Source organism: Sipha flava, unplaced genomic scaffold (assembly GCF_003268045.1).
Source record: "Sipha flava isolate LNK unplaced genomic scaffold, YSA_version1 180_pilon_pilon, whole genome shotgun sequence".
In the NCBI taxonomy this organism is placed as follows: domain Eukaryota; kingdom Metazoa; phylum Arthropoda; class Insecta; order Hemiptera; family Aphididae; genus Sipha; species Sipha flava.
In genome coordinates, this window is record NW_020272187.1 from 698,759 (window position 1) to 712,969 (window position 14,211).

Below are 14,211 nucleotides of genomic sequence, written 5' to 3' on the forward strand. Positions count from 1 at the left end.
TCTATTCACTCGGTCGACCGAATACAACCAAAATTAATTTTACTCGGCGTGTCTAAACCACCAGCCGAGTATATCGTGTAGTGAACCATAGATTAACGTGTAGTGAACTCATGTGTCATTTGACCTAGCGAATATAATGTGTATAGACGCTGATTCGGTCAATTTCGGTACTATAATCCAGCGATTTCAAATTTTTTTTGGACCCAATTTAGCCACAGTACCCTGTTGTGAATAACATGAAAGACAGAGCAAAAAAAAAATACTCATTGATAATTTTATTAAAGTTTAACTTAATAATAAATTAATGCATTTTTATACTTGGAAAATAAATAAAAGTGAATCAATGTTATTATTATTATAGTTATTACTAGAGCTCAGATGTTTATGATCAGAATTTCATAAAAATATGCATTTAAAAATTTAAAAATATGCAAATATATCAAATATATCTATTTTTCAATAAATATATGTAAAAAAATGTACGCAAAACAAGATATTACAAGATACACTATTAATGTGCACTAAATATTATACCTATTTTAAACAATTACACAATTCAATTTTAATTACATTTTAACAATTAAACAATTACAAAAAATGGGATGATAGTAATTCAGTAGTTTTTTTTTTTTGTAAATGATATTAAAATAACTTGATTTTAAAATACATAATAGAAATAAAATACTATAAGTATAAATTAATATAATAAAATTCATATTACATAGGTTAAATAATTTAAAAGTGAAGATTACACTGTATAATAATGATTTTAGATATGTTTTCAAATTTGAAAGATCTTTGACGGTTTGACAGTACGTTTTTGTAACGGACCGTTACATTACCTGTAATCAATGTTGCCAGATCTATAATGACTGCGGTTAAGGGAATATGATTAAAATGTCCGTATCGGATGTGTAATTATCGTACATACCTATATTTTTTCATCAAGAAACAAAAACATTTATATAATCACATTAGTTCATAAAAATAGTCCAATTTTTATTTTTTTAAAATGTCCAAATTACCTTGAATGTCTGTTTCTTTGGTAATTTCTTGTTTTTCATAAATATGTTTGGTAATTGAGCTTATTATTGCTCTTTTTGGTTCAAATTTTACTCAACTAGTTCTTTGGTTCATATATTCACTTACTAAGAACAAACTGTTAACTGTTTCAGTACTTAGTTTAATTTTAACTTTGGTTTTTATTAAATTAATTAATGAAAACATCCTCTCGCAATCAATTGAAGAGTGAAGTAAGCTTAGAACTTTTAATATAAAACTAGCAACATTTTTAAATGGTTTATATTTTTATTATTTTTTTTTTATAGTAATCGGAAACAATTCAAATTACCGTATCTTGTATCATCGTTTTTATTCATCCGTCCGCATACCGTACACATTATAGAATTACCGTATTCCCCCAACTGCTTCCGTACGTCTGGCAACACTGTCTGTAGTGAGAATCAGGTCTTATACTTACCGATACTTATACTATAGTCTATTCATAGAATAATATTACTCAATGAGTCTATTATCGATGAACGATAAGATAAAGATTGTCGACAGGTAATTCCGACATTCGTGTATACATATTGATATAAATATATGAGTTTTCATTTTCTATCGCATTATGGCCGTCCATATAAAGTGTGTTTATATTACATTTAAAATATTAGAAATATGCCACTAAACCTAGACATGATCAATAAATGCATTTATATGCTCAAAAATGTCAAATATGCAAAAATATGCAAAAAAAATTGCCTATTTGTAATATAGACTTCATGAATCAAATGTATATCTCATCAAATGTATATCACTCCGGTGTAATTCTTGCTGCGCAAAAAAAATATGCCAAGTCATAAACATCCGAGCTCTGGTTATTACATAAAATGTTATAAAGTTAAAATGAGAATGTCCGAATATACAATAGAAAACAATACAATAAATAACATAATATAACAATAAGTTGTTACAAAAACAATAAGGAAAAAAAATTCTATACATTTTAAACTATTATGAACTATTATGTAGACTGCGGTGCCCTCAGAAAGTGCTCGTGGTGCACAAATTGAGAACCGCTGCTATAGCCTATAGGCCGAGCAACGAAACAATTTACTCGGCCGAGCGCTCGTCACGCGTAAATGAGGCTTTTATGATGATTCGTAGTTGGTCGAAATTTTAACGAAGTTATGAACAAAACGTATATAAATAAACTTTCTGAATCTAAATCATTTCGCTCATTGAATCGATTCGTTTAAATTGATCAAATCGTTCGCGAACGACCCATCCATAATACGTATTGTGTTCTATTGTTGGTCAGTAAAATATACATAATATACTAGAGTTGCCATACGTCCTGGAAAACAGATTGTCACCGTTTTTGGACTTCGTGTCCCGGTGTCCCGAAAATGTTTTCGGGACGTCCGTATGTCCCGAGTTAGACGTTTAGAGGAAATGTAGTATTGTTTAATTTTTAATTTCGACCATTTTATCTCAAAGCACATTTTTAATCGTAATCGATTGACAATATATAATAAAAACATAATTTGTAATTTACACATATAATTATATAATGTATTTTATTTTACAAAAATATTTTTAAATATTGTATTGCCGGCCATTAATGGTCCTCTTCAGTGGCGTATACACATAACTTTTGTATGGTGGAGGGATCATTTGCAAACAAATCATTATTTTTATTTTGTCATTATTTTTTTTTACGTTTTTAACACCCTCATACTATGAACATTATTTTATAATATTTAAAAAAAATCCTAGGTGGAATTTAACCGCTACATCCCCCCCTTGTATACGCCACTGGTCCTCTCAATATATTATGAGTTATTTAAAAGTATGTTACTCAATAATGTAAACACATTATTGTATTGTATGTATTGTCCTGGTTTCGCCTTATACATTTATGGCAACCCTATAATATACATAATTATGTCCATGATTATAATGATATCTACTTGTTGTCTGCTACCAACTAATATATTTGTCTTATTAGTATTCGTATTGTATTCTTGTTTAAGTGTGTTATATCCATTTTTTGAAGCATTTCTTCTAGTTTTTTTCACTGTCTATTACTATAGCAATATCATCTGAAAATCGCACCATCTGAACTAGCATTTTACCAATCTTGATCCCTTCTATATCTTCATCTCTCAGATATTTTAGCGCTTGCTCAATATATAAATTAAATAATATAGGTAATAAATTACACCCTTGTTTTCAGTGGCATATTTACGGGGGAAGTTTCCAGGTCTCTATCCCCTCGGAAAATAAAGATTAAAAAGTCATAAATAATTTGCTACATAGGTACCGAGAAAGTGAATATTAATTAATATTGTGTGTTTTTTATTGTTTTTAATATTTGTATTACCTACATTTGTATAAATAACTTGGGTTTAATTTTTGGTTATTTTTGCCGCATCGTCGCCGACGACGATAACGACGTAATATATATAATTATATTAGTACGCCGTCTATTATAGTCCGTGGCGTATTTACGGGGGGTGGGGGTCCCAGGTCTCAACCACCCAGAAAAAAATCTTCTTGGCCTCTCCCCCACAGTAAATTTGAAAATACGTCACTGCTTGTTTTACTCCTTTTTGAACTTTCGACTCTTCGTATGTATCAAATTTACATTTTACTACAACTTTTTGATTAATTTATGTATATTTTATGTATTAATCTTTTGTCTTTGAAGTCTAAACCTATCTTAAACATATAATGAAAAAGTTTTTCTCATCTAGTATTGTTGAATGCTTATGATATAAAGTATATGTATGTTAATAAAAGAAATGTGGGAAAAGGAAACTTTACCAGTAGATTGGAAAATAGCATATACATTCCCAATTCATAAAAAAGGCGACAAGAAAGTCTGTAGTAATTATAGAGGAATAGCGCTATTAGATACAACATATAAGGTATTATCATATTGCGTTCTGGATAGAATCAAAACTCTGGCCGAAGATGTGGTGAGGGACTATCAATTATTTTTAAAATTAATTTTGAATCTTTTGATCAATAAATCATAAATAATAATAAATCATAATAAATCAGTAAATAAAAGTCGAATTATACATTGAATTGTATTTATAATTGGTATCGAATGCCTTCCAGTAAGCATACAATTTTGTTACATTGTTCTATTGTAATAAAATATGCATTTTTACCAATAGGACTACTTTCTGAAGAAGCCCAATAAGGATATAATAAAAATTATAAAAATATTAGGGAAATCATACTCGCAAACCATTAAGAAGAAGAACAAATAGTGATATCTTCTAAACTAAATATTTTGAAAATACCAATTATGGAACTCCCTTCTTCAGTTAAAATAACTAATAATTACGAATGATGAAGAAGAAACAGAAGACTCAGACACATGTTCTGATTCAGAATAACGGTTTATATACATAAATACTGCATCAATTTATCGTGTTTTCGCACAATTAACAGAACTTACCTCTTTTATTAATTTTTTTTTTGTAAAAATATACCTATGCATTATTACATAATTTTCACTATAATTAAATAAATGTAATATTTTATTAAAATATTGTTCTGTTATGAAATATATTTTTGTTGCGGTAAAACCACTGTTCTGTGTAAAATTTCAATTTCTCCCACTGTATGGCGTTTAAACTCTTAAGATCGTCAGTGATCCGTCTGACTCTTCTGCGGAATTATTATTTAATTATTTACATGCGTCTTTTATGTAAAAATAATCATACTGAAAGTTTATCTTGATATTAGATGGATATTATTTGAAACATTTTTTGATTTACGATATATGTTTCAGTACATCGCACGATCTTATGCTGTATGAATATTACATTTCAATATGTTACACTTTATAATATAAGGACACTAAACAAATAATTTAAAATTGAATAACGTTTATTACATTTTTCTCATTATAAAAGTTACTATTAATTTGTTGTATAACCAAGTATAAAATCAAGATTCGTAACTAAACTTATTTAAGTTTAAAAATTTAATGTTTTTTAAAGCTTTTCTGGGTTTGGGCGTGTACATTAATTATATTCCATATTCTTCGTATGTTTAAAATACCGTTATTCATTGACTACAGAATCAATCTAGTTGCGGGAATCAACATGTTGAAATAACCACGAACAATTTGCTAATTTTAGTGATATGATAAACCATTTCAATATTGTTCGTTGATGAATTGATACGTTTCTATAGTAATAATCAGGGTTTGTTAGTTCATGGCCTAAAAAATGCTTAAATAAGCATGCATTTATGCACTTAAAATTGGCAAAATATGCTTTGAAATATGCCTTAAAAAGTTAAAAAATATGCATTTATATGCATTAAATATCTAAAATTATGCACTTAAAAAAATCATTAATAATTTTTGAAATAACATAAATTATTCTTTTATTTTTTTATAGCTATATTTTATTTTTTTATGTCACATTTAAAAAAAAATTGATTTTAAATACTATTTTATATTATTCTTGAGCCTTTATTAACTGCGTATAATGTACGTCTTTGTCAGTAATTAATTTTAAATCTGAAACTTTTGAAACTAATTTATTCATTAAATGTTTGAGTATCAAAAAGATAAAAAAAGAAAAGATAATACAATTTCTATTTTTAATTTTATTTATATTTTCCATTTCGATTTTTGATAGATTTTAATACAATGTTGTATAATATGCCCGAAAAAATAGAAATATGCATAAATATGCCAAATATACAAAAACATGCCAAATATGCAAAAACATGCAAAATAAGATTTCACATATTTAACCGTAGTACCTTAAAATGGATTTCTATGTCATCTAGCATTAAATACAACTTTGCAAGATTGATATGCAAATGCAAGAACTTACGAGCCCTGGTAATAATCTATAATAAATCTAGCGCTTAGCAGTATCTTGAATCGTGATCAACGATTGATATTTTATCATCGGGTACCGGCATAAATATACTTATACACATTTAAGGGAAGTTTTGTTTTTTCGTCAAAAGGTCGTAGAATGATAATTTTTCTTGCGCCGTGTTACTCTTAACGTACTTATCGCGTTCTTTACGTCTTCATCGTCGATGGAACACAAAAAATATACGCGTTGAGAGGGAGCAACAAAGTATTTGCTCGCATTTATCCTCATAGTTAGGGTGAGAGGGCGGTAGGGGGGTTGTAAAGCGCAGGAACAGCTCCGAGTAGAATATAACCGTATATGATATGCATGTATATATACATTGTTATACTGAATAAAATGATGTGTTTTTTGTTGCGATTGTTGACGAGATTAGGGGTAGTCGAGGGTCCGGGTGGAAGACCTGCAAGTGGCGTTAAGTTTGTAGCCGAGCGTATTGGTTGGATTGCGGTCGGTCGGTTAGGTTGAAGCCCCACAACCGTTAAAGGGAGCCTGTGTTGGCTTTTTATTAAGTTCGCCCTACTTGTTCACCCTTTCCGACCACCTTCCCTTAGACCGTACGCCCACCACCAACACCACCACTACCGCCCAACTCAAAAGCTCCCATTACACACAATACATGTACATACATACCTATATATACTGCTAAACATGCATTTATTTATTATGCACATGTACATATTAACACACACACATACACACACACTTACACATGCAAGTACTCTAATTAACGCGTTCGGTAAACACGTCATTCACGTCAAAGCTATATGAGCAATATGTTTATAATTCATTGATTCTATATATTCTCATATTGTTATATTATGCATACAAATTTCGTAACAGAAAAACCAAAATAATTAGTCAGAACACTGAACGATAGAATAACTATTATTATTGTTCACTGTGCATTCTTATCTGAAAAAATTCAAGAATGTGGAAGTCGCAAGGACAGATAACACTTTCAATCATATACACACACAAATCCATAACAAATGCAATAGGGCAGCGGTTCCCAAACTTGTTTAGGTCATGCATCTCCAAAACAAAATAAATGATTCACGCTTCCCAATAAAACATTTTTTATTATTATATTATAAGCAAATTATTAACGATCAAATTGCAAATATAATAATAAATAATAATAATACATTTATTTGGCTAAAAAAACAGTTTATACATTAAAATTAATTTCAAATATAAATTACAAATTGTAAATTTTATAAATACAAATTAATTGCCCAATTCATCACCGAGGTGTCTCTCGTATTGGTGAAATTGGAGTCTTATTAAGTTATAATATATTATTTCATTATTTGATAATTGTAAAATTTAAAATAAAAACAAAAGTGGATAATTATTTAATAATCGTAAAATCAGAATATATATAAATATTTGCTTTACGTCTCCCTAATAATTGCTAACGCTTTCCAAGGGAGGCGTAACTCACACTTTTTGAACCACTGAAATAAAGAAGTTCCTACATATTTAAATTCATAACCATAATTTACAAATGTTCAAATTATTATGCACCTGAAATTCAGAGTGTTGTGTATAGATGAGAGTAAGCGAAAATCCAGCTCCATAGGTACACTGTTCAAATTATACTGTTTACTATACACTGTATTACCAATTAAATTAGGTAGTTTTATTACTTATATTGAATTATAATTTCTAAAATAGTATACTTTTATTCATTATATTCCGAGTAACTATCTTGGTTTTGTATTTATAGAAATATACGTGATGCAGGAATTGATATTTGATTTATTTATACCGGTCCCGTGAGTGTATTTTGATTACAAATTGTAATTATAACATAACAATAGTTTAATCATTGCTACAATGGTAATAGTAAGTTATTAATAAGTAATAGTAATAGTAAGTTATTAATAAGTAATAGTAATAATAATAGTAAGTTATTAATAAAATGTTATATTTGAATTTAATACCACTAGCGTAGGCTATGGGGTGCATTTGTATATTTGATTTCTGAGAAGCGTAGGCTTCTGCTGTCGCAGTCTTAAGTATATGAAATATATTGTCATTAATTGTATAGATAATATGGTAAAATATTAGGTATAATGTTTAAAATCGTTCAACGGATCTATTATCTCAAATTACAAATAGCAAGATGTTCAAAATATTTTGACATATACCTAAAATTAAAATGCTTGAATAAAACAAGGGGATTCTTCGATTTGAAAAAAAAACGATTGTTCTTTAAAAGCATTTACTGATATTATAGTGTTTTGATTTCCTTATACTGAGTGCTCGACTTTGGGGATGCAGGGGAACGGAGTATCTCTACTAATTTTCTCTACTAACCCAACAATTTTTTTTTTTTTTTATGAAACCCAATAGGATGATACATTTTTGTTTTTTTTATCAAAAAAATTACCAAATTACAAATTTACTTGCATCATTTTATCTTATTGATTATTACATTAATAACTTTTCAATTTAAAATTGTATTTTCTTAAAAAATAAATTTAAATACGAAAACGATTATAGATATAATTATAGATTAAAAATTATACAATTGCACACCCTAAACATAGAGTTTTGTTTCTAAAATTATAACAAATAAATAAAAATTATGACCTATTTGATCTTATGTATATTATGTGACTTATTATGTTATAATTTTTATATTCAGCCCCAGAAATGTAATTTATTTTTGAAACACAAATTATATGCTATAATAATGATTTAATGTGTTAATGAAATTAAGAAGTACAATTATTCAAGAGAGATTAAATAGCTTTCAACTACAGAACAAGAAATGGTTATAAATTAAAATTCCGAAGACATTATTCAGAGCCGGTGCTATCTTTTGCGAGGCCCTGAGCAAAACTTATTTAATCAAAAACCATAGTCATCTATAGCCCGTATGTGCAATTAAAGGTAAAAATTATCAAACATGTATGTCTGTCCATATGTCTGACGTTCTGTCCCAAATAAAACAATTTTTTTAATTAATTTTAACATATTAAATACTAAATCTAGCTTAAGCCCTTCCAAAATTTTGACCCTAGTTACACTTATAATGTTCATTGGAAATAAAAATACACAAGGAAATAAAAATATTGAACTTCTTAATAATAACTTTCAAACGCATTACACTTGTCAATTTAAAAACACAAATAACTTACAAATGTTACATGTAATAATGTTTTTTAAATTAGTTAATTGGATATTTTCCCAATTAAGTTAATTTACACGAGAATCACATAAATGAATAAGTTTAAAAATGTCGTTAACATAAACTAACTTCAATTAATAAGTTAGGTTTGTTAAAAAAAAAAAAATGTTTTTATTAAGCGTCGATATGCGTGTAACAATTTGCAACATATATCTTAATAAACATTAATGAAAATGAAAATGCATAAACAATTTCATTATAGAATATTTTCTATTTAACCCTAATTAGAGAAGAAGAAATATAATTTTTTTCATTGAGATTTTTTTACCAGGAATTCTTTTAAATACTCAAATTACAGATTTACAGTAATTTTTGTATTGGTATTTAATTATTTTTCATACAAATCACTTATGATAAATGCGCACGACCATTTTAATTTTACCAATTCTAGCTCTGCTTTTATTAGTTGTAAAATACGAGTATATATGCATATCATTGTAAAATTAAGTTCTCTCTCTCCACTTTCTAAAATAAAATTAATTTGATTTATAAAAAGTTATTTATATTATTATAAATTAATTAAAATTAATTACGAATTTTTTATTTAAAAAAAAATGGTGGAATACCTAATTCGGGCGAGACTCCAAAGTCCAGTAAAACCAAATTTCTTAAAAAAATAGTTGAAATTTTGACAATAAACACTTTTTCACAATAACTTTTGTAATAATAAAATATCAATATATGATTCATGTTGTATTCGATTTTTAAAATATTGTTAGTAATGTAAATTTCTCTTTATTAATAAGCTTCCCTTATATCATGAATAATTTAAGAAAATAATATTTAATTTATTTAATTTTTCAACTTCCTTATTATAATTAAATAATATAATATAATTGTACTGTATTGTATATAAAATATTTCTTTATGTTCAGAATATTATTCGTATATAGACAGAAAACAATTTAACCAGTAGCCACGTGCTACCACATTTCCTGTGTTCAAGTTATTCGATACAACTATGATCGCAACCCGATCACATTAGTTGGTGTGGTCATCAACTACCACCTGCCGTTTCAATTTCTCTATAACCCTGTTAACGAAAATAGTATGGATATTAACGAATATATATAATACATTATGTGGATGGCACGTGCTCATTCGTTTACTAAAAACAAATTATGGAAAAACATTTTTTTCAGTCACTATTTTCAATAAACTTTTAGTTTAAAATTAAACTAATCAAAATGAATATTGGTTTTTGATGAGTTTCTAAAAAATAGATTCAAGATGTGTAATTAGTCAAATCTTCAAAAATAAAATTGGACTTTTGAAATTGAAAACAAATATAAATTTATTTACCATACATAACATTTATTTTACTTATTTATTAATTTTAATTATGATGATAATTTATTATTAACAAGAATTATATAGTAGGTATATTCTATAATTCTATATTCATCTAAAACACAGTCAATTTTTTTTTTTGTTAACTTTAAATTATTATTAATACAGAAATGTATTTATTAAAATTAAAATGTCTGATGTTGGGATTATTTGTATTTAGTTTATAATTTTTAATATATAGCTATGATATAGCTAGAGAAAACATACATTTTTTAATTACATTTTTTTTTTTTATGAAAAACTATATATTCATAAATTTTATACGCGGTAATTTGTTGAATGAAGTGAGTATTGAGAAACACCATTTTTTAAATTATAATTCCTGTTCCTTGTAAATATATTATTCAGAAAAATGAAGAATCATGTTCTATAAAAAATCTACATAATATTTGGCATGAATTGTTTTAAAAATATATAGAGACAATATTCTAATCAATATCTCCATATATCATCTTATCATAATACAGAATATTACAGAATTTTTTAAAATGAACCATTAATAATATATTGAAAATATTTAAAACCAATATTCAGAAAATTACTAACATATAGTGTTGTTGAAACATTTTAAAACAATATTATCATAAGAATAACTTTTGAAAAAATTATTGTAGAAACATTAGATCTTCTACCAAATATTGGTCTAAAAATATTATGAAAATATTCAAAAATATTCTGGCAAATTTCCTTGAATATTCATAACAATTTTTAAATTTAAGCATCATGAGTATTGTTCAAATGTTGTCAAATATAATTTTTTTGTGTAGGTTTCAATCCGAGGTTAATAGACAGAAATACCAATTTCGTATCACAATTTGAGGGAAACGCACTGTATATTCAAATATTACGTACTTTACTGGTTTGAATGAGTTTTGTTTGGTTTATGTATTGTGTGGTTTAATAAAATGATTTGATGACCCTTTTTATGGTTGAAGTCCAATGGACTGTATATTACACATGAACAATAGTCCAGGTACAATTGTCCCTTTTTATCACCCTTTTGATCCAAAACGGAGCCTAAAAGCACTAACTGTATATATTACGAGTACCATTTATATGTATAATGATAGTTTCCTATGCAGACACACAAATTGACAAGCTAAGAAGACCGGTAAACACAGGTGTTTATTTACTTTTCATGTATCAGTGGTCAATGAACCCCTCTCATTATAAATGTAACGTGTAAAAAGTGTATTATCGTCCAGCATTGTATTTATCAATTCATTTCCGTGTGAACACTATGAACTACATCACTGGGAATTGGTAAAAATACTAATAAATAATTCACAAAAAACATATAATGAATAATATAAAAATATAAATTTAAAATAAAATTTAAATTTAAAACATGAATTTTAACACTAGGAATTCGTATAATATCCTATCCAACTAATCGAGTATTTCACTTGATAGCAAACAAACTAATTAACGAATTAAAAGCACATATTTTAAATAAAAATGAAAAAAATTTTTTATCTTTAACAAAGAAGAAAAAAATAACAAACGATGAAGTTGTATTTTAATGGTGTAATTTGCAATTATACGTACCTACTTTCAAAATAATTTAATTCGACGGCAATGAGAAAAATATTTTTCTCCTTGTATGATTTTAAAAAATCTTATCATTTTCTTCGCTTCACGTTAATGTACCTAATAACCAACTATGGAAAATGATGGGTATCCGTTTGTATGAGCATTATCTGTTGATTTTTCACGTCCGTACGAAAGATTCTCATGACTAGAACATTCGGTGGGCGCGTATCTTCGACATCAAATAAACTCAAAGTAAACAACTACCCGACAGTGATATCAATTTACTGATTTATATCTCGTGTAGTTTTGGTTTTTAATTATTTGCCAAACGATTAGCCGATTACGTCGTTTACTACTGTACGTATAGACAGACAGTAGGCACACGTATACGTCTGTCCGCGTGGTTTGACAACATATTATATTATTAGGTAATCCGTAGTAGCAGACACGTGGCGCACACGCGTATACATTTTTTATTCATCGGACACCACGCGCCGATTATCTTGTCCGTATATTTTATACAGGGACCGGCCATCGCCGTGCTGATATTCGTACTACGCAAAATATATAATATTTCGATCATTAAGATTACTTTAGGATACAACATTAATATAGCCTATACCACAGTCTTAATAAATGCAAATTATTATCGCGCCGTTTTGTTGTAAATTATTAGGGTGAGTAGAGACTATGTATTGTAACAATCAGCCCCTACTTTTTTTTTTTTTACAAAACCTCTCATTGCAAATAGTAAACAATCATCAACAAATCTGTTTATACAACTCGTTTTATTTTTTCATATAAATTCTTAAATACGCTGTATATTATATGTATTTTTCGTAATTAACGTCATAAAATATGTGTCTACAAAATTATATGTATAACCGTGACTTGAGGCACACATCAATAACAAAAATTATCAAATCGTTTGGATATTTTGTATAAGTACTCAGCGTCCTTGTATAATTTATTTCAATGGCAACATATTAAAAAAAAAAAAAAAGTATTCTGAAAGGTTTTCAAAATATTTGAAAACAAATATGATTATATTATTTTCAAAATTGGTAATTTACTGGTAATTTTTAAATTTAACTATGAACTATTGGGCTTTGATCTTATACATAGTAATTATAAAAATTAATATATAATTACATAAAAAAAATCTTTTAAATACTAGATCCGGGTTATTGGTCCTTTTTTGTGTAGATAATCATGTTTTTTTTATACATTTGAATGTTATATAAAATTATCCGATCACAAATCGAAAATGATTTTAAGAGAAGGTTAAATACTTTATATATATATGTGTGTGTGTGTGTGTGTGTATTTAATATCAACGATCTACTGAAAACATAAAAAACAACTTATCTAGTGTCCAATAAATCCAATCTGGTGAGATGTTATACCGTATGATAATTTATTGGTAATGATTCATTCATTACCGTTCAAAAGTTTGATGATTGAAGAATAACATCGTCAGTTTTGTTAACAATGTAAATTACTACTTGTAGAAATCAATCAAATACTAGAGTTACAGCAACTATAAATTCATGACACAAAAATTTTCAGGGATTCATCTGTTTAACAAATCGGAAAAGTGAACCTGCGTATAATAAATGAGCTGTAGCTATTAGTTAATTATCATCGTTATTCTCGGTATTTGAAACACATTATGACGCGTGAACAAGCGAATATAAATAATTATTTTTGATTATATTTTAATGTTATGCAATGTTATTTTCTTTTACAAACTAGTCTTTCATCGATCGAACGAAAACAAGATGGGTAATAATATACAAATGACAAGCTGCATAGTGACCTTTCCTCTCCAGGATATACTTATTTTTTTTACACAGCGCACGTATTGTTTTTATAATATTATTATTAATAACAACCGCTGTGTTGCACGTTCGTCCGTCGCAACAACGTACGTTTGTGCATCGTACTGCAAGTACTAAGTACATATATACATGTATATTGTTTGTGTATGTGTGTGTATGTGGCAGAGTGTCTAATTAGGCACCTGTGATTGGTTACTCTTTGGAGTGGATATTATTTTATTTTATCGCGTATAACCCGGCAAAGGAAACGCGTTAACAATAACGAATAGAACGTTGGGCGGGGGCAGGTGACCATGTAACATAATAACAGCCTTTGGGTTCGTTGAATCGGAAGTTGACGTGACCAAGTTTAGTGTTGTGTGGC